Here is a 24,103-nt window from a genome sequence, read left to right on the forward strand (position 1 = left end):
TGCTGTTTGACACTGGAGGAAGGACACACCTTTATTTCCTTGTGAGGGAGGCGGGCAGTTTCCACTTCAAAGCTGGACAGCGCTCTGTCTTCTTTGTTTCACTCCACTCTCGCTTTCTTCGCGTCTCAAACTTTCTCTCTCTGCTCCTCAGCGCGTAAAAACTTTGGGTAGCTCCCTTCCCACACCTTCCCTCCTCCTCTTCCTCCTTCTCCTCATTTTTCCCTGCGTGCGTAATTAGATGGAGCGCGTTTGGAAACTTGTGATGGCCCTGAAGAAGTCTCACTTTTATTTCTGACACCTGTTGCTGAGTACGCCGCTCGTACACACACACAGCGGGCGGGACGTGCGCCATTCATTCCTCTGTTTTTTTACATGACAACTTGGGACTTCCGTGCGCTGACAGGTCCACGGATCGCCGGAGGCTGCGTTTTACCTCTGTTCAGTCCCATAAACCGACCTTTTTGTGCGTGTTTGTGACTCAGACAAAGACTTTGGTGTCATCGGGGAGTAAAGGGAAGCAGAAGTGACACTTGGAAAAGTTTGTACGTGCGCTCTGCTGTGGGATCTTCCTGCAGGGGGGCTCTCCTTTCATGACAAAGACACCGGTTTGCGTGTAGTTTCGAAGCCGGACAAGGAGTCACACTTATCGGCGTGGAGCCTTTCGGATGGTCGGGAGGAGAAAAGTTTTTGTGGAGAGCTGACGGTGCAGCAGAACCGGTAAGAACCACGTTCATTTTTAACATGATGTTTAGTGATGCCATAGATGGTGATTACACTGGAGTAATGAGGAGTCACCACAGTTCTTCTGAAAGTCGTAAAACTTTGCTTTGAAGTTCACGCACACATCAGAATCAGTGTGAATCAGTGTGAATCCGCTTGGACGTGTAGACATTTTGTCCCCACAGTGTTTCCGTTGTCATAGTCTGCTTGCAGAATGGGTTTATTTCATGATTCTGGCTCCCATATGACAGTGGTGAAACGCAGTGTGTGTGTGTTTCTGCCAATCCCATCGGCCTAAATGAAGGCAGCTCTCTCGCTTTGCGGTGCAGACCAGGACTATTTTGGTCGAAATGTTGCACAAATGTTTCTCTCAGTATAGAGGAGCTGCTCTGCCTTCATCTGGGCCAGAGGCTGAGTGGAACTTTAAGGAAAGTCAGACCTTCGTTTTGACTTGGATCAGAGATAGTCAAGTGTCTCACTGACAGACGTTTTCTGTGCGTAAATAAGGTGTGATGAGTGTATTAGCCTGAAGGCTAAATTGTGAATACATACTGTAGTGTAGGAGCAAGAGATGCTGTCCATGAGTGTGTTTAGAGAGGCAGGGTGCAGGATGGAGGTAGAAGTGTAGATTCTGCAGTACATTGAAATGTATTTAAAAGTTATGTTTGGAGTTTGTATTCAAAGACATCACATCCACTGACTTGTGTGCTTGGGATTTATAGTGACCTTTGACCTTATTCCAGCTTCATAGACATCACACAGGAAGAGTCAAAATCAGTCTAACTGGACCTCAAACTGTCTCATGACGGGTGCAAAGTAATTAAATGTGAAAATTCAGAGTGGGCGACGATTATTGACGTTGCACAGAGGGCAGAGGCCTTACACTGCTTTTTACCAGCCTGTGTTGATTTCAGATTAATTTAAATACATGTTGATATCAACCCAAAACCTGCACCTGTTTTTTTATTCATAAAAGAGCAACTCTTCACAGAGATTCTCTGGACTTTACCTCATGAGTGGCCACTAAGGTCCATGTGATATAAGAATCATCAGCAGGGGGTGTTGAGGTCTCATAAGACTACCACTAAAAGCAGAAGGTCACACACCTCCTCCATCTGTGCAACTTGCCACTGGAAAATGAGCCCAACTTTGAGCAATGTGAGAAGAAGAATGTAATGGTTCCTCAGATCAGAGCTGTCTGCATCCACAATAGATCCAGCTACACTTATTTTATCCATGCAGAGGCTCACATTCACCCTCTGACAATGACATTTATGTCACACAAATATGGAAGGTACCTACCCCTTACTGCCCCACTTTCTTCCAGGAATCCCGTCAGATCAGATCCTTACATGGATCCTCATGTACACCCGCCTAATTTAATCATGGGGAATAGGGGGCCTTTGCGTTAAAGTCTGAAAGCACTGAGGTGGGTCCAGCATTGATATGTTCCACTTACATTTAGCCAATATGTTCATGATAAAACATGAAAAAACACAAAGCAAATGTGAAGAGAAGAGCGGTTTTCTCGTCTCCGTGTGAAACAGACTATCAGCTGACAGAGAGCTGAGCTCGTCTCCGGCGGTGACGTCTCCGGTCCACTTTTTATGGTTTTAGAGCCTGAATCCCTCATGAATTGTAGAGCAGGACTGACAGCAGCAGGGCTGATAAACACTGCAGGACGAGAGGAAGTGTGTGTGTGTTTGTGATAGTAACATTAGATGTGTAGATAGGAGGGGTGAAAAGTGTTGCTGTCAACAAGGCAGCCATTAGAGAGAGATAATCTCTCCTCTTCCTCCCTCCCATCCACCAGGTCTACCTCTGTTCTTTCTCTTCCTCCTCTCACTGTTCCTTATATATTTTTTTCATTTGCACCATTTTGCCCTTTTTCTCTCTCTTCTTTTGTTCGCTGCAGAATGCCTCCAGCTTACGGCTGCCTTACTTTGCATTTGAAAAGTTGACAAGTTACCACCAAATTGTGAGATTAATGCAGCAACGTGCAAGAAAGAGTGTGACAGTTAATATATGTGGGGCCATTTAGGGCCATGAAATCTGTATTCTGAGCATCTTCTCTTTGTTGACTCTCGGCTTTGTCTCTGTCTGCCTGTCTGCCCTCTAACTGGTGAGAAAGACCTTTTCTTTAGCTGAAGCGCTGCTGAGTGTCTCGTCCTGTGGGACTCGGTAATTAGGGAAGTGGAGTAAAGTGAGTATGTGTGTGTGTCTCTGCGCAGACACTTGAGAAGATGGGTTGTCTGCGAGCACAAATGGGTGCTCAAGGTTGTTCAAGAGTGTTTTGTAAAGTGCGTGTGTGTGTCCCCATATTCAGGGTTTAAAAAATAAAGAAACATTTTGCTTTTTGACATCATCTTGGAAACGACCAAAAAACTGAACATAAATAAAGAGTGTTTCCACACTGAGTGTGTATCGTGTGTGTTGTTGGGAGCACTAATGACAGAGTTGGACTCACAATCAGACAGCAGCCCATGTGAAGAGGATGGCCTCTTCAGCTCTCCAGTTGAAGAGCGAGTATTTTAAATGCCATGTTCTGATTGGCTGACTGGAATCCTGGGAATTAATCCTATTACAGTGTGTGACAGCAGCCAGAGAAACCCCACCTCCTCCTCATAATGTGTGTGAAGCTTTGTTAGCATCGACTATGCTAACAAATTATTTATTTAATATTTGTATCATATTTTAAAATTATATTTATTTGCAAAATCTTTAAGCATTTATTGACTCCAAAAGTAGATTTTTCTTCTTTAAGTCTTTAAAAATTAAAGCTACAGTTCAAAACGTTTGTCTCCCCCTTCTGGCAGGAAGAGTAGTTGCTGTCAACACGTGTGTTTACCTTCATGTAAACCTTGATAGGTCACGGAATAACACCTGCACTGCCTCTGCCTGTGTGGTGCAAGCTAAGCTAACTCAGCTTGGAGCTAACACTGTAACTGGTAGATTAGTGTTGATGGATATCCAGAAACAGGCTCAGTTAATAGCATAACAAAGGCCAAAACACAAGTCATGGATGATTTGAACGTTTCTTTAACATCCAGTGTGAACGAACTGTTAAATGCTGTAGATTGTTTATTTCTCCTCCTAATGGCCACTAAAATGTCTCAGCTTCTTGAAAATCGTCTATAATACAAGCTGATGACTCAGAAGCACTTAAGCTGCTCTGTTTGAGTGTGTTGACAATGCACTGCGGCCAAGCGATAGTCATTATGGTCAAGTGCTGTGTGTGTACATTTCTGCATGTGTCTTTGTGGCTTTTTGTCTGTGTGTCCGTCACATACGGTGTGTACTGTATGTGTGGGTGTTTTTGGCCTTTTGAAGCCGGTAGTTCAGGGCAGCTTGATGATGTCATCAGGGCGGCAGGGTGGGGTGACATGGGGTTAGATTTTGGCTGTGGTCCTGACTTCAGCAGCCCTCAAAATGTCTTTGACCAGGAAGTATGTGAGTGGCCCTGCTTGTATGTACATGTGTGTATGGTCAGTGGTGGCAGCGGTCACCAGCTGTGTGCCTGCAGTATCCTACGCTAATAGTAAAAGTGGTTTATTGGACACTTTATAGCTCCTGAAACCATTTTATAAATCCAGCGGCTGGTGGAGGACAGTCACAGACCAAGCAGCCACAAGAGCCGCAGCATGAGGCCAGAGGAGCTGCAGAAAAGGGAAACATTCATCCATGACCACCAGTTAATTTACATTAGAGTCATGATTCCAACCTGATAAATGTAATGGAAATGACCTCTGATTATAGCTTACAGCTTATGGAGAGTAGCCTTGCATTCATTTGGAACAATGCTGATCATCCTATATTGCTTTTAGCATGGGTTACTGAGCTGATTGTTCATGTCTGGGTTGACTCGCTTTTCAAATGTGCTCTGGCCAATGTGGGTCTCGAACCCATGACCCTGAGAGCCTCATCTACCAACTGAGCTAGCCAGGCTTCTTTTATTGGGTTAATAACCTCACTCAAACCCAGTGACCCAGTGACACGTTCAAATAGTTTACTTTGTTGATTCATTCTCCTAACAGAACCTCCGCCCACGACCCTGAGATGAAGAGGCTCATGTCCACTGTCTGAGGGCGCACTGGCCAGGCCATGTATCATTGTATGTTATGAGATCACCTCTGAGTTCAGACTTTTAATGGGATTATTTTAGGCAGGATTCATGCTTTTGTGTGTAATCGTTGTATCATGCCAAAACATCAATATGTTTAAGTTGATCAATGGCTTCTCAAAGATGTCCTGATGTGGGACTCAAACCCACAACCTGAAGTTAGGAGTTTGTTGTGTAGTGTCCTCCAGCTGTAGCTCATCTCTGACCACTGTCGGCTGGTCATGAGGCTGAGGAAGGAGAAGAAAGGAGAAGTCCAGATGATTAAACAGAGAGAGTGGAGGTACGTCTGGTCAGTCAGATGAGAGGAAACGCTGCCTCTTACTGGTGGACGTCTGCTACTACAACAGATCAAAGCAAACACATGAAGAGAGGGAGTGCTTTCAGATGGGGTTTTTATACAAGTCGAACTTTTTGATCACTTTGCACTTACCGCTGTTGTCTTGGTGCTCTGTAGAATTGTATAAATATAGCTCTTTTAAGTAAACTGTGAGGAATACAGAGAGTCGGATGTGTTCTGAGCCTGAGCTGTTTGTGAGTCTGTTTGTGATCCACAAAGCCTCACAGCAGCGAGACTCAAGTGAGCGCATTAGCAGCTAGAAAGGCTTCTCACTCTGAGGTGTAGGTGTTGTGATTTTCATCTCGTCTTTTGGTTTTTCCTGCAAAAAATCTTCCCTTTCTGTGTGTGCCTGTCTTAATGTGTGTGTGTGTGTGTGTGTAATATAATGATATTGCCAGTGCCCAGGTGCTCTTTCTAGATAATTACTGAGTGCATTTTTCTGTGGCCAATCTCCAGACTGAAGCAAATCTGTCAGTGTGCGCACACACGCACAGACACACACACACACAGAGGGTCAAATTAAAATGTGTTCTCAGCATCGTGTTTCTCTCTGGCTCCTGTTCTTACATTTCTGTCATCAGTTCTTGTTGTTTTTACCTCTTTTTTCTTTTCTATTTTTTCTTCTTGCTACTCGTAAACATAACATTTCTCTGAGGTAGCAGACATTGATTTACACACATCAGTGATTGGCTGAAGTGATTTATTAGGGGGTGTAGCCGAGGTTATATTGGCTGTATAGAGCGGACAGATAGGAGCACAACGCTGCACTACCACCATACCAGAGGACACCAACTCTTTGCCAAATGAGCTTTTTGTATAATGAGGAGCCCGTTTCACCTCTGTTTGTCCAGGTTTCTCTGTGGTTTTATGACTCTGGGCGGCTTTACGCAGTGGGCATGAAACTAATTAAAAAAATTGTGCACTGACATCACTGCACAATCCAAAAATGAGGGAACTGTCTCTGCTTAGTCAGAGTCTTTGATCTCTGAATTGATTAGACAAAGCAATCACTCGGAAAGCTTCATTTTTGGAGAGGATTGCTCACACATGCACACACACACTGCAAATCTTTGGACACAGAAGGGTTAAAACACTTTACCACTATAGCGACGCAGCTCCTGAATTTCATCCTGCATATTTTAACACGTGCAGCAGCAGCGGCAGCATATATTTCACATCATGCTGCGTCGTCTGTCAGATGTGCACACTGTTTGAATCAAGATCAGAATTGTGTGTGTTTGTGTGTGTGTGTTTTCTTTTCATTACATTCAATAAATGTACAGGGATCTGTCTTGTTGACATGGCTGCATGGGTGTCTGACAGTTGAACACATTTAATAGCAGAGGCAGCACCTAAAATATGTTTTTACATGAAGCTTTTAACTATGCTGCAAGTCTGTGCTGTTTACGGTGCTAATTGCCTTTTCACCTTCATATATGCTCATACATCATGTTATTTAAATCATAATTGCAGTGCCCACCGATAAAAGCCTCTTATTGTAAATCAGTAAAATGTCTGTTTTCTAGACTTTTCTTAGTCTGGAGTGGTTGGAGTTCAACAAATGAGGAGCTGCAGTAACACTGGCCACAGACAGAGGGCGCTACATCACTAAGGCTTATTGCTGTCATATGTAGCAGTGTAACAGAGATTAGACATGATGATGATGATGATGAAGGCAGGACAGGGGTGAGAGGCTACAGGTGGAGATGGTGTGAGGAGGAGAAGAGGAGAAAGGCAGAAGGAATGCTGGGAGTGAGGAGATAAATCAAGAGATATAGCAGCTCATAGCAACATTTTTAACACTGGTGTGAATTCCCCCGACCTCCCACCCCCACCCCCACTCCCACTCACTTCCTTTTTTTGTTTCATCATATCCACAAGGCATGCTAAAGCTTCTTGCACCATCATAACCTCTCTCCATCCCTTTCTCTCTCTCTGTACATCTGACAACCCCTCGCTCTCTCCCCTCCTACACCCCTCCCATCATGCATGGTTGGGTCTGGGCCATTTGCTTCCACTCCAGCAGGGTGGTACCATTAGTGACCAGCAGGGGAATTGTTGTTCTCTGCATGCAGCTGGGTACAGGTGTGCTGATGCTCCCTCTGTCATTCAGCCACTCTGCATGTATGTGCACCTGCTGTTGGTGTCACATTAGCACACACACACACACACACACACACACACACACAGACAGGGCTGAAAATAAGAGCAACCACATTTTATCACAGAAATCTTGATTAGGTTACTGGTTATGCTTCCTTGTGTGGCTGTGCTCTGATAGTTACTTATGGCTACACTGTTGTGTTACTTATTATTTAATGAAGGGGAAAACAAGGAATAAACAATTGATTGTGATGGTGACCGAAGCAACATATAATATTTCTTTTTTTTCTTCAAAAACAGACCTTATATATGTTAGAAACACACACACACACACACAAGTGCTGCTGTTGTAGCCACAGTAACACTTGACAACAGCAAAGAGTGACTCATGAAAAATCCGTTCATCTTTCTGTATCATTACCTCCTTTTTCTCTGTCGCTGTCAACAACTCCCCTCCTCCTTTTCTTTCTATTTCACCCCTTCCTCTTCCACTTATTTTCCCCCACCCCCTTTCCCCATCACTTGATATGCACACACACACACACACACACACACACACACACACACACACACACTCCTACAGCTCTCCTTCAGCCCTGCCCAACCCTCCATGGGCACTGTGCCCAGAGAGAGGCAGCATGAGCCAGGCAAAGGAGCCCCAAGCAGAGCCCTGCAGCCACGCCAGCTCCCTGGAATCCTTGAAAGAAATAATGAAGGAGAAAAGAATGAGAGGAAGAAAGGACAGGGAAGGTAAAGGGTTAAAAAGGAGGAGCGGGTGAAGAGAGGTTAGAGGAGGAAAAGGAGGAGGAGGAGGAGAAGTGAGGAATCATGTTGAGAGAGGATGAAGAGATAAGAGGATGCAAGAGCAGGGGAGACATGCAACAGAGGAGAGGATAAGAGAAGGGGGAGAGACAAAAGGAGATTAGAAGAACAGATAGATCAATAGATAGAGAGACACAGAGAGGAGAAGAAAGATACGGAGCAAAAGGAGAATGTGTGAAGCAGAGAGAGAGAGAAAGAGAGAGAGAGCTGGGCAGACAGCCAGCTCTCCCAGGAGAGAGAGGTCAGAGCAACGGACATGTCTCTGGAGAGCTTGTGTGTGTGTGTGTGAGAGAGAGAGAGAGAGTGTGTGTGTGTGCTTTGTGTGAAAGACAGTGGCAAGAGATGGAGGGAGAAAGAAGAGGAGGAGACGCAGTGGAGCGCAGAGAGAAAGAGTGGAGGACTGGTATGAGATACATACTAAATGTCTGAAATGCGACCTTGGAAATCTATATCTGTGTGTGTGTGTGTGTGTGTGTGTGTGCATCTTTATTTCTTTACAGAATATATATATTATATATATATATATAATATATATATTTTTTTGGTATGCTTGAGTGACTGTATTTGCCTGCTGCAACAGTGAAATTTCCCAGCTTGGGATGAATAAAGTATTTCTATTCTATTCTATTCTATTCTATTCTATTCTATTCTATTCTATTCTATTCTATTCTATTGATATCATTCTCCTGAAAGTACCTCCGCTGGTTTTGTAAGGGGGTTCAGGTGACACATGAGGCTCCTTGTGTGGTTCAAGCCTTTCAAACAAATATTGACACATATTAATAGCACACTGTCTCCATAGAAATCAGAGATACATGTGAAGGTAAAGATGAGGTTGGAGAGTTGGATGCAGTCTGCCGTCTGACCACTAGATGTCACTTAATCATACAATGTGGTCCTTTAAGAAAATCTGCACAAGCAAGAGATGTGTCTGCAGATTCTGCAGTACATTTTAAATGTATTTGAATCCCTTTAAATGATGTTTTTATTTTCTTGGCAACAACACACATCCACTGACTTGTGTGCTTGGATTTATAGTGACCTTTGAACTTACTGCAGCTCTATAGACATCACACAGGGAGAGTTAAAATCAGTCTAACTGGACATTAAACTGTCTCATCACTCTCGGCCATCCTGACAGGTGGGGAAGTAGCAACAAACTTCAACCAATTCTCAGTCAGTTCAATCCGTGATTGTTGAATATCTGTACATTTACATGTTGCTGCCAGAAGACTGCACACAATATCGAACCAAAAACATTAACACCCAACATGGGGCTTAAAAATATCCTTTAAAGCATGTGTGCATCACTATTGAAGACCAGCATGTTCATGAGGGTAAAAAAGGAAGATGGAGATTTGAATGTAGTCTGTAATCTCACCAGTAGATGTCACAAAAATAAACATGGTGGTCCTTTAAAAAAAACAAAACAGTACAAATTATACTGTGTTTGTTTTGTTGTTTAAATCCTTGAAAGCACTGTGTGTACTACAGGTTATAGACCTTTGTGTGTGTGTACATGTTCATGCATGTTGTGTGTTTGCAAGGGCAGCAGAGGCCATAGAACGCTATGTGTGTGTCAATAACATCTTGAGACCACAGGATTATGTGACCTTGCGTGCTGTTTTCTACTTACACACACATGCACACACACAAAGCTCCATGAAATCCTGTGACTCCTTGGGGTCTCTATGAGGCTCTTTCATTGGTCATGGAGTGCAAGGAGGAAGAAGAGATGTTTGTCAGTGTAGAAAAAGACAAGAATCTGTCTGTAAAGACTCAAAGCACGTGAACACAATGCATTTATATGTGCCTAATCTCCTTTGACAACATGAAATTCCTTTTATGGAAAGACATTTCCAATCCAGTAAGACATACACTGTATAAGAAGAAGGTCATGGATCTGGTGTACAAAGCGCAGACGTCCTGTGTGAACATTATATGAGTATGTTTTTCAGGAGATAAGCCTTGGAGACAGATGAACAGCACAGAGAGGTAAAATAAAGACAGAGCAGGCAGACAAGGTGAATTTAAGGAGGTGGCTGGATAAAGCTGGAGCCCTGAGGGTTAGGAACATTATTTCAGCTGCTGCGTTTGTTTGTGTGTGTTGGCAGTGGTGGTGGGCATCATTCTGTTCCTTGTCCATCAAAGGGAAACATCTCTCCGTCTGTTTCAGACCAAAAACAATCCTAATCGTCATGCCAGTTGTTATCAGTGCAGTTTATACACTCGTACTGTATCTGTGTATTTTTTTTTTTTTTACATCTGGGTCTGTCTGTTTTGTACTTGTGTTTTTGCAGGCTCACATTGCTATCCCTTCCTCTGTGTGTGTGTGTGTGTGTGTGTGTGTGCAATGAGCTCCAGTGAGATCCAGCGAGCATGACGGAGAATGACAGCTTGATTAATGGCGAGGCTATAAGTAGAATGACTACTGCTCCAGAGTGTGTGTGTGTGTGTGTGTGTGTGTGTGTGTGTGTGTGTGTGTGTGTGTGTGTGTGTGTGTGTGTGTGTGTGTGTGTGTGTGTGTGTGTGTGTGTGTGTGTGTGTGTGTGTGTGTGTGTGTGTGTGTGTGTGTGTGTGTGTGTGTGTGTGTGTGTGTGTGTGTGTGTGTGTGTGAGTGAGAGAGGGAGAAACACGATGGAGAGAGAAGAAAGGTTGGAGAGAAAGAGGGAGAGGTGGAGATGACAAGAGGTAAAAGTTGAGCGACGGAGCTAAAGAGGCAATATGGGACAAAAAAGGAGGAGGAGAGTGATGGCGACAGAGGAAAAATGAGATGAAAGAAAGAGGTCAGAGAAGGACTGACTGGGATTGTGAGAGTGGGATTAAGTTGCCCATTTGCATATTTCTAAAAAAAAAAAAAAAAAAGAGTGGAAAAAATAGACAATCTGCAAGCTGCTACCAGCATGAAAAGATGTGCTGAATTAAAGAAGGATGCATGAAAGAGTTAATGACAAACTGCAGCTCACACAGTGAAGCATCCTCCAAAGGAAAATAACATTACCTCCACAATTACATTTACATTTTCAGGCATTTAGCAGATTCTGTTTTGCAGCAGATTTCAATTCCCCGATCAATGATGATGATGATGATGATGCAAATATCCTGAACACAGCTCTGGTGCTTACTTTAAATGTCATGAAGGCAACAGTGAAATAAAAGGTGATATTTTGTTACATAAAATGATGTTTTTAAGAAGCATTTCACCATGTTTAAACATGCAGAATATAACATTTGTGGCTTCCTCGGTGTGTTCGAATTTTGTATAAATATCTGAACAGCAATTCATCAATATTATTGGAGGACAGCAAATACTGTATGGCTTCTCAAAGCACCAGCACCTAAAGCGGGATTCAAACCCATGACCCTGAGATTAAGTCTACCACTTAAAACAGGGGTGGAAAAAAGACGCATACTTCAGATACTTGACCAAAAATGTACTTGAGTAGAAGTCAACTTTAAGCATCATACTCAAGTAGAAGTATTAAAGTAGTCAATAATATACTCATGTAGTTTATAAAGAATGCAGTCCAACCTTCTGCCCAATAGTTCAGTGGTTCTGTGGTTGCAGCGAACTGAGGCAGCTTGATGACCCAATGATAGGCCCTGCTCCAATGTGTCAGTGGTTGGGGGTTTCATGACAGTGTGTCGGTCAGAACACAACTTAATGCCACAATTCCCGACATGGTCAAAGAGGACTCAGGGATGGAATCTATATCTCATTACTCATGAAGATGGAAGGAGTGGTGTAGAACTACAGAACAGTTATTAGTTTAACTTAAACAAAAGCTTTATTATTACTAAATTATCCATCTATCCTCTAATATTTATCACTATAGAATCTACATGAATTAACAATGTATCATAAACAGCACCACCAGCATTGCTAATTAACCGACTATCCCATGATCGAGGGATTATAAGAGCAGGACAAAGAGGAACAACGTAAGTGAGGCATCTGTCTCATTCAATAACAACACAAACAGTGCCTCTTTCTCGTGGGTCAGCAACACTCTACTGAAAAAACCTCCACCTCCTCTCAGTCTCCACCTCTGTTGCTGGCAGGTATGTGCTCATTATGCCTCGGCGATGCACAGACGTCTGTGTGTCTGTGCGCCGAGTAACGAGGCTGGTCATAGAAAATGTATCAGAGTAAAAGTATTCAACTCATCACAATTATGTAGTGAAGTAAGAAACTACACAAGCACTACACAAGCACATGACTTAGCACAGGAGAGCCAGCTCCACAGGTCAGGACTGAGCAGTCCCTTAAGAAAAGGGGGGCACACTTTTAAGAAAATACACATTTAGACCAGGAAGACAGATTTTTTTTTTCAAAGAGGAGCCAAGGAAGCCATCTATAAAAAAACTTACAGGAGGTGGACAGACATCTTTCTGCCACATACAATCATACAATGCAGTGTTCACATCCATCCACACCACAGGTCACACTTGCCTTATTAGACAATGAGCCCTTCAACAGTTTCACCACCACGGTCTCTCAGCAGTCTCAGAGTCGTTAGCTGGTCGTTAAGCCAAATCTTCATAATCAAACTGATTTAAATGATATGGATCTGCTTTTAGATGACAACAGGCCCATTGACCTCCTGGTTGTGAGGTTATTTGTGTGTTTTTGCGTCTTTTCTCTCCTCTGTCCCTTCATTTTTCCACTTCACTTTAGTCACATCTTTTCTTTTTGCACAGGAAAAAGTCTTCATCCTCTTCTTTACCCTCAGGTACAGAAAAAGTGAGAGAATGTAGAAAAAAAAATCAAGGAGCAATATCGAGTGTTTTCAGGACAGAGCGAAGAGGGAGTGTGAGAAATATGATTGAGAGAGGTAGATGGAAAGAGAGAGAGAGAGAGCACAGTCTTTGATCTATCTCCTGGTGGGAGCTGGTCTTGGCGTGCAGCCAGAACACCCCACAGCACACACACACACACACACACACACAAACCAGTCTTAAGCAGACACACACACATATTTAGGGCTCCAGGGCTTTGTTGATTATTTCTGCTGGGAGGATCAAAGATGCTGAACCACCGCCCCCGCCCTCCTCCCTCCATCATCCATCCATCCATCCTTCCATCCTACACCTATCTGTTTGTTCATTAGTCCATCTGTCCGGCTGTTTATCAGGCAGTCCATCCATCCTCCTGTCAGGTGGATAAGCATGTGTCCAGTGTTCTCACAGTATCCACCGCTGGACTGGTCTTCGTCTTAAATGCACTCTGTCTATGGGCAACCACTGTTATCAGTTGTCAGGATGGCCGAGCGGTCTAAGGCGCCAGACTCAAGGATGGATTCCTTCCTTAGCAAAGGGACTTCTGGTCTCCAGATGGAGGCGTGGGTTCAAATCCCACTCCTGACAGGATTTTTATTTTATTTCATGAAAGCGTCCCTCTCCATTTACAGACCAAACTCAGCCCACATCCATATCACCAGCCCTGTTCACTTCTGATTTTTATGTCAACAAACAGATCAGACCTGCCTATGTGCGTCACATATGATGCGACACATAGGCAGGCAGATTTGTTTTCATGGTCATACCGTGGCCTTAAAATCAAATATGTATCTGATTAAGGACCACATCCTGAAGTGACACATGTCTGATTCAAGAATCGGTATTGACAGATTTGTGTGTCTATACTTGGATGGAGATGGAGTGGCTCCTGACTCTGTTGATCATACGTGTGGAGGTTGACAATAATCTCGTTTTTTATCCATGTAAGAAGCAGCTATCAGAGCCCGGCTAGCTCAGTCGGTAGAGCATGAGACTCTTAATCTCAGGGTCGTGGGTTCGAGCCCCACGTTGGGCGAAAGATTTTGAAACACAAATCACTTGGTAAAAAAATGCTCTGAAGTTCATTTCACTGAGAGGTTATTTGTGAAGACATGTTGGAAGCTTTAGATGAAGACTATGATGACAGGAAGAGATAATCTTATGGGCGAAGGTTTAGTGCCAGGCTCAAGTGAAAAAATGTTATCCATTAAAAGTATGTTAGGTTCATTTTGTATTTACAGCTGTTCTCTCCCCGACTGTAAAGCCGTTTCTCTCTCAGATTGTAGTTCGGTATGTTTGTCTTACTAGCAATAAAAACGTGTCATGGTGGTTCAAGATTTATTAAGACTTATGTGTGTTGTCTGTGTAATACTGGTGTGTGTGTGTGTGTGTATGCGTACACAGTAGGAGGAATGTGTAGTTCTTGATGGGGCATGGAGTGACGTCAACAGCTGCCATCAGCAAGGTCAGGGCCCTGTGTGTGTATGAGAGACAGTCTGGAGACACAGTAACATCTTCAGCTGTTGCTCAAGTTGTAAAAGAGTCGTTATCACTCACTCAGTGCTGTCTGTCTATTTGTCTACCGTGTCAAAATCCTTTTTTACTCTAACCACCACACTTTTATGCCCTCATCTGCCTTGAAATTTCATTTTGTTCCTGTTACTCTAGAAATGATCTGTGTTCCTGAAAAGCTCCTTTTGGGTTTTTTTTCCCTGCCTTTGCAGTAATCAGACGACTCAGTTCCACGCTGAATCAGCTGCTTATGAATTCTCTCTCTGTGTATCTCCCCCTCTCACTCCCTGAGCTGCAGAGCCTGAAGGTCTAACCTCCAGTTGAACTCTGATAAAGTCTGTGCGTGTGTGTGTGTGTCAGGGCTGTGAACTCTCACCTCCGACCTTCAGTGCATACCTGTCTGAACATACAGCTTATCTATCTATCTATCTATCTATCTATCTATCTATCTATCTATCTATCTATCTATCTATCTATCTATCTATCTATGTTTTCCTGCCTTTTTTTTCTTTGGAGGCCCCAGTGCCTAAGGCCGGATGTAAGGGTCATTAAAAGCTGTGTGTGGACTTCATACTGAAAATGAGGGCACTGGCCCTTCCTCCTCTGTCTAAAAAGGAAATACCAAATTACAGAGGGCCTCTCTCTCCCTCTCCCGCTCTCTTACTTGCTTGCATGTTTCTCGACCATGAATTGCACACTTCTTTTCTCTCTTCTTCACTGTTTCCCCCTTCTCTTCTTCCCAACCTTTTGTAAAAAAATAGGGTTTGTGTGGCCCGGCTACATGGACTCTTTCTCTGGGTTGTTGGTTCGAGCCCTTGGACTCACTTAAGAATGAATTTATATGCTATACTGAAAAAGAAAAACAAGTACGGTACATGCATGGCAACTGGGCGACACGTTGGGCGACAGTGTTAGATAGATGGTCAGTCTAGATATTTTACTGGATAGCCAAGTGCCCAAAAAAGGGAAAAATATAGACTACACAAACTTGTACTGCAGTCAATGCTCCTGATTATTGTAGAAGAACTCTAATTCAAGACAAAAAGGAGGTAGACATTCAGCACGAAATGACCAGCAGAGATGAAGATCATGCATTACTAAATATGAGAGTGAGAAAATGAAAAGAAAAAAAGAAAAAGTGATGAAAAGAAAGGAAAGGCTGAAAGCAAGACAGCAAGCAGAGAAGGGAAAAATCTGTGTTTGTGTGTGTCTGGAGGTGTGCCAGGGAGCCTGCCAGCCAGCCAGGCTGAGCTGGAGGGCCCCTGCTGTGGGTGGAGGGTTCAGGCGAGCCCCCTGCCTCCACCGGCCTACTGGAGCATGCTGGGAAAGAGAGAGGGGGGAAGGGAGGGGAAGGGGTGATATGGAGAGAGATCCCAAGAGAGAAAAAGAAAAGAAGAAGGGATAAAAGGGGAAAGAGGTGAAAACATATAGACAGCCATGGGCAAGAGAGGGGGGAGAGTGGTGGTGGAGGAAGAGGTGACGTTGATGCAATGAGAAAGAGGTGGAGAAGGTAAACTCAGAGCAGGAATGTGAGAGGAATGCAGGGAACGGAGGAGTTTTCCTCTGGCTGGAGAGAGAAGGGGGAGGTGGGAGGGTGGGGGATCCTGGAGACATAAAGCACTGCAAAACACTTCTTTAATTTATTCCCTCCTCCTTCACTTCACTTTCACTCCTCCTCTGAGGACACACCACAGATCCAGATGTGTCTGTGTAGTGACTTTTCACCAGGCACTCTTATCTGGTAGATAACTGATCATGATCACCGATGTTGGCTTGTGTTTACATTCACAGCCTTTCAATGTTCATATAAAAGCACCGATCAAAGGCATAAAATGCATTATTTTATTATTTTGGATCTATACTGTAAACACAAGGCTCCCTTTAAAATGAAGCTGTAGTGTAAATGAGGTGAAGGTTTTTAAATGAATACCTGTCCGTAGAGACACACTGTCTGCCTTTCTCTGCATGTGTGTGTGCACATTGTGATCTTCTATTCCATGCTGTGTTCACTTAAAAGACCCCGAGTCTTTAAATATGAATAGCATCGTCAGAGAGAGAGAGAGAGAGAGAGAGAGAGAGAGAGAGAGAGAGAGAGAGAGAGAGAGTAGTGTGTGTGTTGCTGTGGTGGGGACACAAATCTGCTTACTTCAGTCATGTTTCTGGGACATTTTTGTTGCCTTTTAGGGACACAAAGTAAGCCTTCATGATATAAATCATTCTGTATAAAGTAAAGGGAAGGTGAAGTGTAGGTTAGGGTTAAGACCTTTGCATGACATGGCTGCCATTTATATTTTGTAATCCATACTTTTTTACCTTGTGATCTCTTCATAGTCCATTTTCCTCACTGCTTTAGTTCAGTTTAATAACTTTTGTTTTGGTTGTGTGGTCAAAAAAGTTGCACATAAATGACCTCTGAAGTGATGGCAACACAACCAAGCTCATGATTCTATCAGCTTTTTATTGAAAGATATGCAGCAGTTAATACATTTGTATATTAGAGTCATTCTTTCAGTACTGAATAAAGGTATCAGATTGTCTTAATTCTGTAAATATAATGAAATTCAAAGCTTATTGGAGCATGTGGATGTTTTCCTCAGCCTCCCTGTTCTCTTGTTATCTCCTCTTTCCCTCTCTCTCTCTTGTTTTTTCTGTTCACGTAGCAGCATTGCCAGCTCTCCTAAACACAGCAGGAAATCTCTGTTTCTTCCTCTGCTTCTGCTCTCCAGGGGATTGGAGAGACATTTTCTTATTTGTACTGTTTTATCTCTGTGTGTATCCGTTTGCGTGACATTGTGCACAGGTTTCTGCATGTGTGACACGCGGTAATGTCACAACAAATGCCCACCGCTTCTCCCACTTCCAATCAGCTCAGCCTAAACAAGAGAAGGAGTAGGAGGCGGAGGAGGAAGAGGGATGACGAGGACAGAGGAAGAGACAAAGGGAGAAGATAGAGGAGCAGGGCTAGGGAGGGGAGGACGGGAGACAGTGGTGAGAAGAGGACAGAAAAGGAGGGAGGATAGGGGAAAAGTGTCACATATACACATGTATGAGAGGAGGTGGGGGAGGGGAGGGAGGGGAGGTCACAGAGGTAGAGTAGCACTGCATGTGGTGACAGGACAGTGTTACCACAAAAATCAATAGGCCTGTCTGCACAGTGGCCCGGTGTGTGTGGCCACTGGGTCTTTGATTGAAGTGTCAGAGCCATAGTAACACAGGCTACACAATGTATTAACATATTCTCATGTTCTTTCATGCCTCATTTTCTTTTTTGTTTTTATCTTTTTTAGGAGAAGACAGGAAGAAGAAAAGGAGTTCACACCATCTGTCAACCACAGTAGACACAAGTAAGGATATTTTTATAAAAAATATATATATATATATATATATATATATATATATATATATATATATATATATATATATATATATATATATATATATATATATATATATATATATATATCATGTGAGTTTATGAGACGTTTGCATTCGTTCACATCACGGTTTTAATCAGCAGCAGAGAGCACAGTTTTAATTATGGAACAACAGCATGACTTTTGAAAGTGTGCACTGTTTGAGCAAATACAGAAGCTGATCTCAGTGATGGTCTTTGTGTGAAAGGGTGTTTGGCTGCATTTTTCCACTGCTGGAACATCCACTACAGGAACTCTTTCAGTGCTATTTTGAGGGGTGAAAAGGTTCCAAAAAGTGGTGGGGAAAGCCTGGTGGATCCTACATCGCATTAGAAACACAAGGGTTGAAAGGGTAAAACAGGGCCCTGAGACCGAAACCATATCTGTCCCCAGCAAAGTTCCTGCTCTAGAAATACATTGTAAGTTCCTGTTGTGATGGGAGAGCAGGAGCTGAAACAAGACTCTGAAAATGCTGCTGAGATGATCATTTTCAGTTCCTGCACAGAATGTATTTAAGCTCTAGAAAAGTTACTGCTGTCTCAAAGTGCTTTGTGTGAAACAGGAACTAAAATATGAACAAGCTCTAGAGTTCTAAATGAAGAGTATTTCTTAGCGAGTAGAAGAGTCAGATCAACACATGAACTCATGAGGAGAACCAGGTCCAGAGAGTGTTTGTTTCAGATGCTTTAGGTCTGCTTAAAGTCCACTCCAACTCATGTTCATGTTTTCACACGCAGCTCCTAAAGGTGACGTCCTTCTCCAGTGGCATTGTTCCCTTTGTGTTTGTATCCCGCCCTGCCTGTCTGTACCTGTTCTCATTGACCCATTGACTGCTGTGTACCTTCACCTTCATTCACCAGTCAGTTGTTCAGCCAAGTTCTTCCTCCCTTTGCCCTTTCCTTACTTGTCAATCTTGCATTTTTTAGAAGCGATGGGATGAAATATTGATTCTTCGGTGATACTCTTCCCTGTTGATGTAACAGTACAACAAGGCAGACGTAAGACATGACACACAAAGACACACAAAGATTGAAAAATGAGGGATTGAAGTGTGAAGTCTGGAGACTCTCTTGGTCACATGCAATGTGTGTGTGTGCATATGTGAGAGTGATCAAACTGGTCTATTTGTCAGAAAGGCTCTGGAGAGACAGCTTTTCTGACAAAGACAGAAAGAAAGAGTTTTGATGTAACATTCATTCATAACATACGCAGTTCATTTAACATTTATACCATAGTGGAGAAGCATAGCGTGGAATAAGGAAGAAAAAGACGAAGAAGAGCAGGCTCAGGGGGTGGTGTCTTTCTCTTTCCCATCACTTTCTCCTCAAATTTGTCTCCACCCCTCCCTCCTCCCTCGTCACCCTCCCTGCCATCCATCTCTCAGCCTCTCTTTCACCGAGTCTCACTCCCTCTTTTCTTCCTGCTCGCCACACACATACACGAAGGCATGCTGACACTTAAACTAAATGCACTCTCTCTCACACACACACCCTATTCCCTTACTCCCTCCTCTCACCACCCACACAGAAACGAGGACACATACAGGCCACAAAACACACACACACACACTCATAGACACACACACACACAGTACTTTCAGCACTTTTTTCTTTACCATACTCAGCAAGATCAGATGTCAAGTCAACTGACACACAACACACACAGAGGCTGTATTTTTCTTTTCACCACGCTCTGTTCCCTCCTCCCTCTTATAGAATATATGCATTTTTTAAGCCACACACACACACAGGATTTGGATAGCTATTTAGAGGCGTCAGAGAGGAGATGGGGTAAAAAAAAAGCTGAACAACAAACATAAAGAGACCATGAAGACACAGACATGATAGCCCAGCATTCAGCTACACATGTACGCAAAGAGTATCTATTAAAGCATGCATGCAAGACAAATAACTGCATGCAACGCACACACACACGCACACAAAGAGTGAGTGAAACATGAATAAATGATTTTTCATGCACTGACAAAACCACCACGAGCTGAGACGCTCTCAAACACATGCGCTCAACGTGTGTTTGCATGCTGGCAGCAGTATACAACACACACACACATGCATGCACACACAATTAAATTACATGCATATTTTCCTGTAGGCAGCATATTGACATGGACATGGACACGCGTGCAGAAACACATGTGTTTCCCATGCTGTATTAGAGACGTTTTGACACTTTACACACACACAGCTCAACAAAGACGGTGTATAGACAACTATAGACAATGTTTACCATGTCTGCTCACAGCTTTGTTTGTTTTTATTTACAATCACTTTAGTGTTATGTGTATACAATTTAAGGCTCTTCTGTTATGGTCTATGCAAGATATTTCAACTCAATGTGTCACTTTATGCAGGAACCAATAGTCCTTTTTAGGGGGGCTGCATCTTTGTTCATGTTTGTTTTTGTTCACGTTCGCAACTTGCTGTATCCTGAAGATTTTTTAAGGCCACTATCATGTGAAATAGTTTCTACTACAGAACATCAACACAAAGAATTAACTGGAAGCTTTGTTGGCTTATTATACTACAGATTAGTCCAGACATAAACAAATTTACAACTATTCACTTAGGTTCAGGATTGTACACAACATGGAAACATAAAAGCTAAAAGGACCTATTAGGGGAATGTCCCTGTAAAACTGAGTTCCTGCAGTGGAAAAAAGCCTTTAGTTCCTGATCTGACATTAAGAGTCGATGTTGAGGAAAAATACTTTATGTTTTATTCTAAGCAGTAACAAACAGAGAAGACTATGTCCTCTATTACTGTTCTTACATTCACATGTTTTGCAGCAGCAGCAGTCTAAGTGCCTGGCTGAAGGGCACGGTGACAGAAGATGGAGGTTTTCATTCATTCATTCGGCAGCCTTCCAGTGAAAACCACACAGATTTCACCTTTAGGCAACCACTGCCCCTGATATATACTGATATATATTTAAGTGCAGACTGCCTTCAGCTACTCACACACACACACAAAACACACACAGGGCAACACGGCCACACACCATGTGTACAAGCCAGATTTGGCTCCGTCCTCATGTCTGCCATACGGTTGATTCCTCCTCCCTGCTGTGCAAACCCTGCAGGCCAAACACACAGCACTCGTGTATGTGTGTGTGTGTGTGTGTGTGTGTGTGTGTGTGTGTGTGTGTGTGTGTGTGTGTGTGTGTGTGTGTGTGTGTGTGTGTGTGTGTGTGTGTGAGTGTGAGTGTGAAAGAAGGAGAGAGAGTGAGGAAAAGAAAGGGAGGCAGATACAACCAGGAAAGAGGACAGAGATACATTCTAGCAGGAAAATGCCAGAAAGATGACGTTTTATGCTCTTTAACTGTAAATATTTTGTTTCCTTGTGGGATGAATTCACCAGTATGTATGCTAGCCGTGGGTGTGTTATGACCTGGATTATGTTTTGGGTACTACATTCATTTTTAATGAGCTGGGGAGGCTTCAACAATACTCTCAATAATGGACTCTGATGAAACCACAGATGGCTGTAATGCCCACATCAAGGTGGCTGAATTTATAAACACACCTTTTCCTCTTAGATCATGTCTTCATTATTTTTCAAACTGAGGCCTCTTCATTAACGGTCTTACGATGATGCAGGCACTCATGTGTACTTCCTGGCTGGAACAGAAATGTGTTTGAGCTTGCATCATGTGATCCTCTTTGAGTGAAAACAGACACAGAAGCTTGATAAAATTTAGTGTGGTTCTACAAGCTAATCGAAAAATAGGCAAAGAGGTGGAGCTTAGGCAGACAGCTAGCAACCTAATTTAGGGAGCTTAAAGATATTAAAACATGTTTTTTGTTTCAGAGTGTAAACATGTTTATCTGTACTGTAAAGCTGGACATGTTAACATGGAGGACTATGGTGAATTACTTGCTTTTGGAACCAGCCTCTTGTGGCCATTTCAGGAACTGTATTATTTGCACTTTAACACTGGTTGGCTGATTTTAAAAAGAGTTAGTGTGCAATGGACCCACAGGTTTTTCCATTTATGCTGCCAAATCGTAGTACTTGGATAGGTTTTCTGCAAGGGATTTACTGGAATAAGACATTTCATGCTTCATGTCCACATACACCTACTCCAACTGTCCACCCTCCTGTCCACATCTGAGCCCATTTTGATTTGTACAAGGAACTTAAGCCAACTTAGTCCAAGCTGGGACTCAACAGAGTAACAAGGTTGTGCCTCTCCCACATGCTGACTGTGTGTTTGAGGAGGATGACATGATTCAGCTGTAAGCATCTTAGTAGGGATAGAAAAATGTCTCCTCCTCTGTGTGGACAAGACCTCAAATAAGTATTTTTTTAAATGTATATGTTGATTCTTGTGTAGATGGAAGCAAATAAATACAAAATCAACATACTAAAATCCAGATTGAAAAAGGAAAGAAAGAAAGAATGAGGGTGGATAGACAGCATCTCTGTGAACCTGCATAGACAAGCTCAGTCAAGCTGCTTTGGTGAGAGAGGGAGAGAAGGCGAGGATGTTTTGACAGCTCGGAGCCATCACAGCAGCGGCAGAAGGCAGGCTGTGTGTGTGTGTGTGTCTCTGGTGCTCTGGGTGCAGGTGTTTGTGTATCTGTGCACATACTGTATGTGTGTGTGTGTGTGCGTGCACACAAAAGACCAAAGGCAGAGACAGACAGTGACGTTTCTTCTGATTCTGAGACAAAGAGGGGAAAAAGGAAAGTCTAGCAGAGAGCCAGGATGAAGGACAAATAAAAAAAAAGATGTGAAACTGTATCTGTGTGTGGTGTATATCAGTGTGAGTATACATATTGATATGTGTCAGGGCACCTGCCACCAGCTCCCATCATGCATCATTCTGGTCACGACAAGTAAATCCCTCTCATTAGAAGGCTGCTGACGAGCAGACTGAGTGTCCACATTGTATTTTTTAACATATTTTCACATCCTTGCTATCATTGTGAACATAGACAGAACATGCACACACACTTCGACCTGCATCACCTTTACACACCTCCACAGAGTCACACTGGGGTCTGCCTCGAACAAACACTCTTTGCTGCAGCTGCTACTAAACAGCTCAGGAACAGTTGGAGGTGAAATGTTTTGCTCAAGGGCACCTTAACATGACTGTATGATTTTTTTTCTTGTTTCATTAAAAATGGGAGAGACCATTACTAATTCACCTCACCTGCACCTTCTAGCCAGCCAAAGAACCTGCACCGCTGACCCTCCGGTCACAAACCTGTAACTTTCAGCTGCTGCCTCCAGGCTACGGCTGCGGCACTTGGCTCTATTTGACAACAATCATCTGTTTGTTTCATAGTGAAATGGTTTTCTGACCCAAAACATTCAGAAAGAGCAGGGTGTCTGACTATATGTTTATGTAGGACCATAAAGGCAGAATCATGTTTCTAGTCTTCATATTCACTGGATTTTTCAGTCACAAATTTAGTCTGTCTGCTTATTAGTAGGTATACTTTTACAGAGATGGGTGCAAAAGAGCTAGCTAAAGCTGGAAAGTGCATAAATAAGTTTACAATAAAAAAAAGAAACTGTTTTCCCAGAGAAAGGATTAAAGTCTCAGGAAGAGTTACACTCAAACCTATGCCTAACAAGTTCACAAAATGTCGATTAAGTCTATTAGTGCCACATAAATTTCACTATAATTAGCAATCAACCAAATAGTTTTAAATCTGTTAGCACCATAACATGAACTTCATAACTTTGAAAACTTCCACAGATATATTTACTCATACAGAATACTCTATTTTTTAGGAAAGGTAAATGAAGACACACAAATGCTAATCAGTATTAGCAAATTAGCTCAAATTAGTCAAACACCTGACACCATCCTGAGGAAATGGGTCGGTGCATTATCAAAGTATGCCAAAGACAGATTTTGGTCCTAGCTGGGTTAGCGTAGCTCCTATGGCATCATTCTGTGACCCATCAGAGCCAAGTTTACTGTGTTTACAGTGTTTACGTAATTTCTCCTACTGCCGAAAGGGGTGGCAAAGGTTTCATGCTGTAGAATTAAAACTGTTACATAAAAATGTTGATTACAGCTACCATGAGTCAGCCCTGGCTACTGGCCAATCACTTTGTAACATGCTAAAACATATACTATCATGTGTGGTATTTAAACTACAAACATTTCACCGCCTAAAAAAACAGACAACAAGAATTATGAAGTTTGCAGAAGACCTTTAGTTTTTCACTGACAGTCTGTCTCTTGCAGGCCTGTTTTTTCTCCTGCCTGTTTGCCAGACAGACGACCACTGCACATGAGCAAACAGGCAGAGTGAG

At 42.9% G+C, this 24,103-nt stretch overlaps 1 protein-coding gene and 2 non-coding genes across 3 annotated transcripts in view; all 3 read left to right on the plus strand.

The window, feature by feature from the left end:
* The first annotated feature begins 38 nt into the window (after positions 1–38).
* The window catches only part of wnt5b (wingless-type MMTV integration site family, member 5b), a 57,571-nt gene continuing 33,506 nt past the window's right edge, over positions 39–24,103 (plus strand). The window contains exons 1-2 of the mRNA XM_028431051.1: positions 39–717; positions 17,681–17,737. The gene's annotated coding sequence lies outside the window, so the exon portion shown is untranslated. The remainder of the gene's footprint in view (positions 718–17,680; positions 17,738–24,103) is intronic.
* On the plus strand, positions 13,359–13,469 carry trnal-caa (transfer RNA leucine (anticodon CAA)). Its single transcript has 2 exons — positions 13,359–13,396; positions 13,424–13,469. It is a non-coding gene; the product is annotated as a tRNA-Leu (tRNA).
* Positions 13,845–13,917, plus strand: trnak-cuu (transfer RNA lysine (anticodon CUU)). Its single transcript has one exon. It is a non-coding gene; the product is annotated as a tRNA-Lys (tRNA).

Source organism: Parambassis ranga, chromosome 2, assembly GCF_900634625.1.
Source record: "Parambassis ranga chromosome 2, fParRan2.1, whole genome shotgun sequence".
Taxonomy (NCBI): domain Eukaryota; kingdom Metazoa; phylum Chordata; class Actinopteri; family Ambassidae; genus Parambassis; species Parambassis ranga.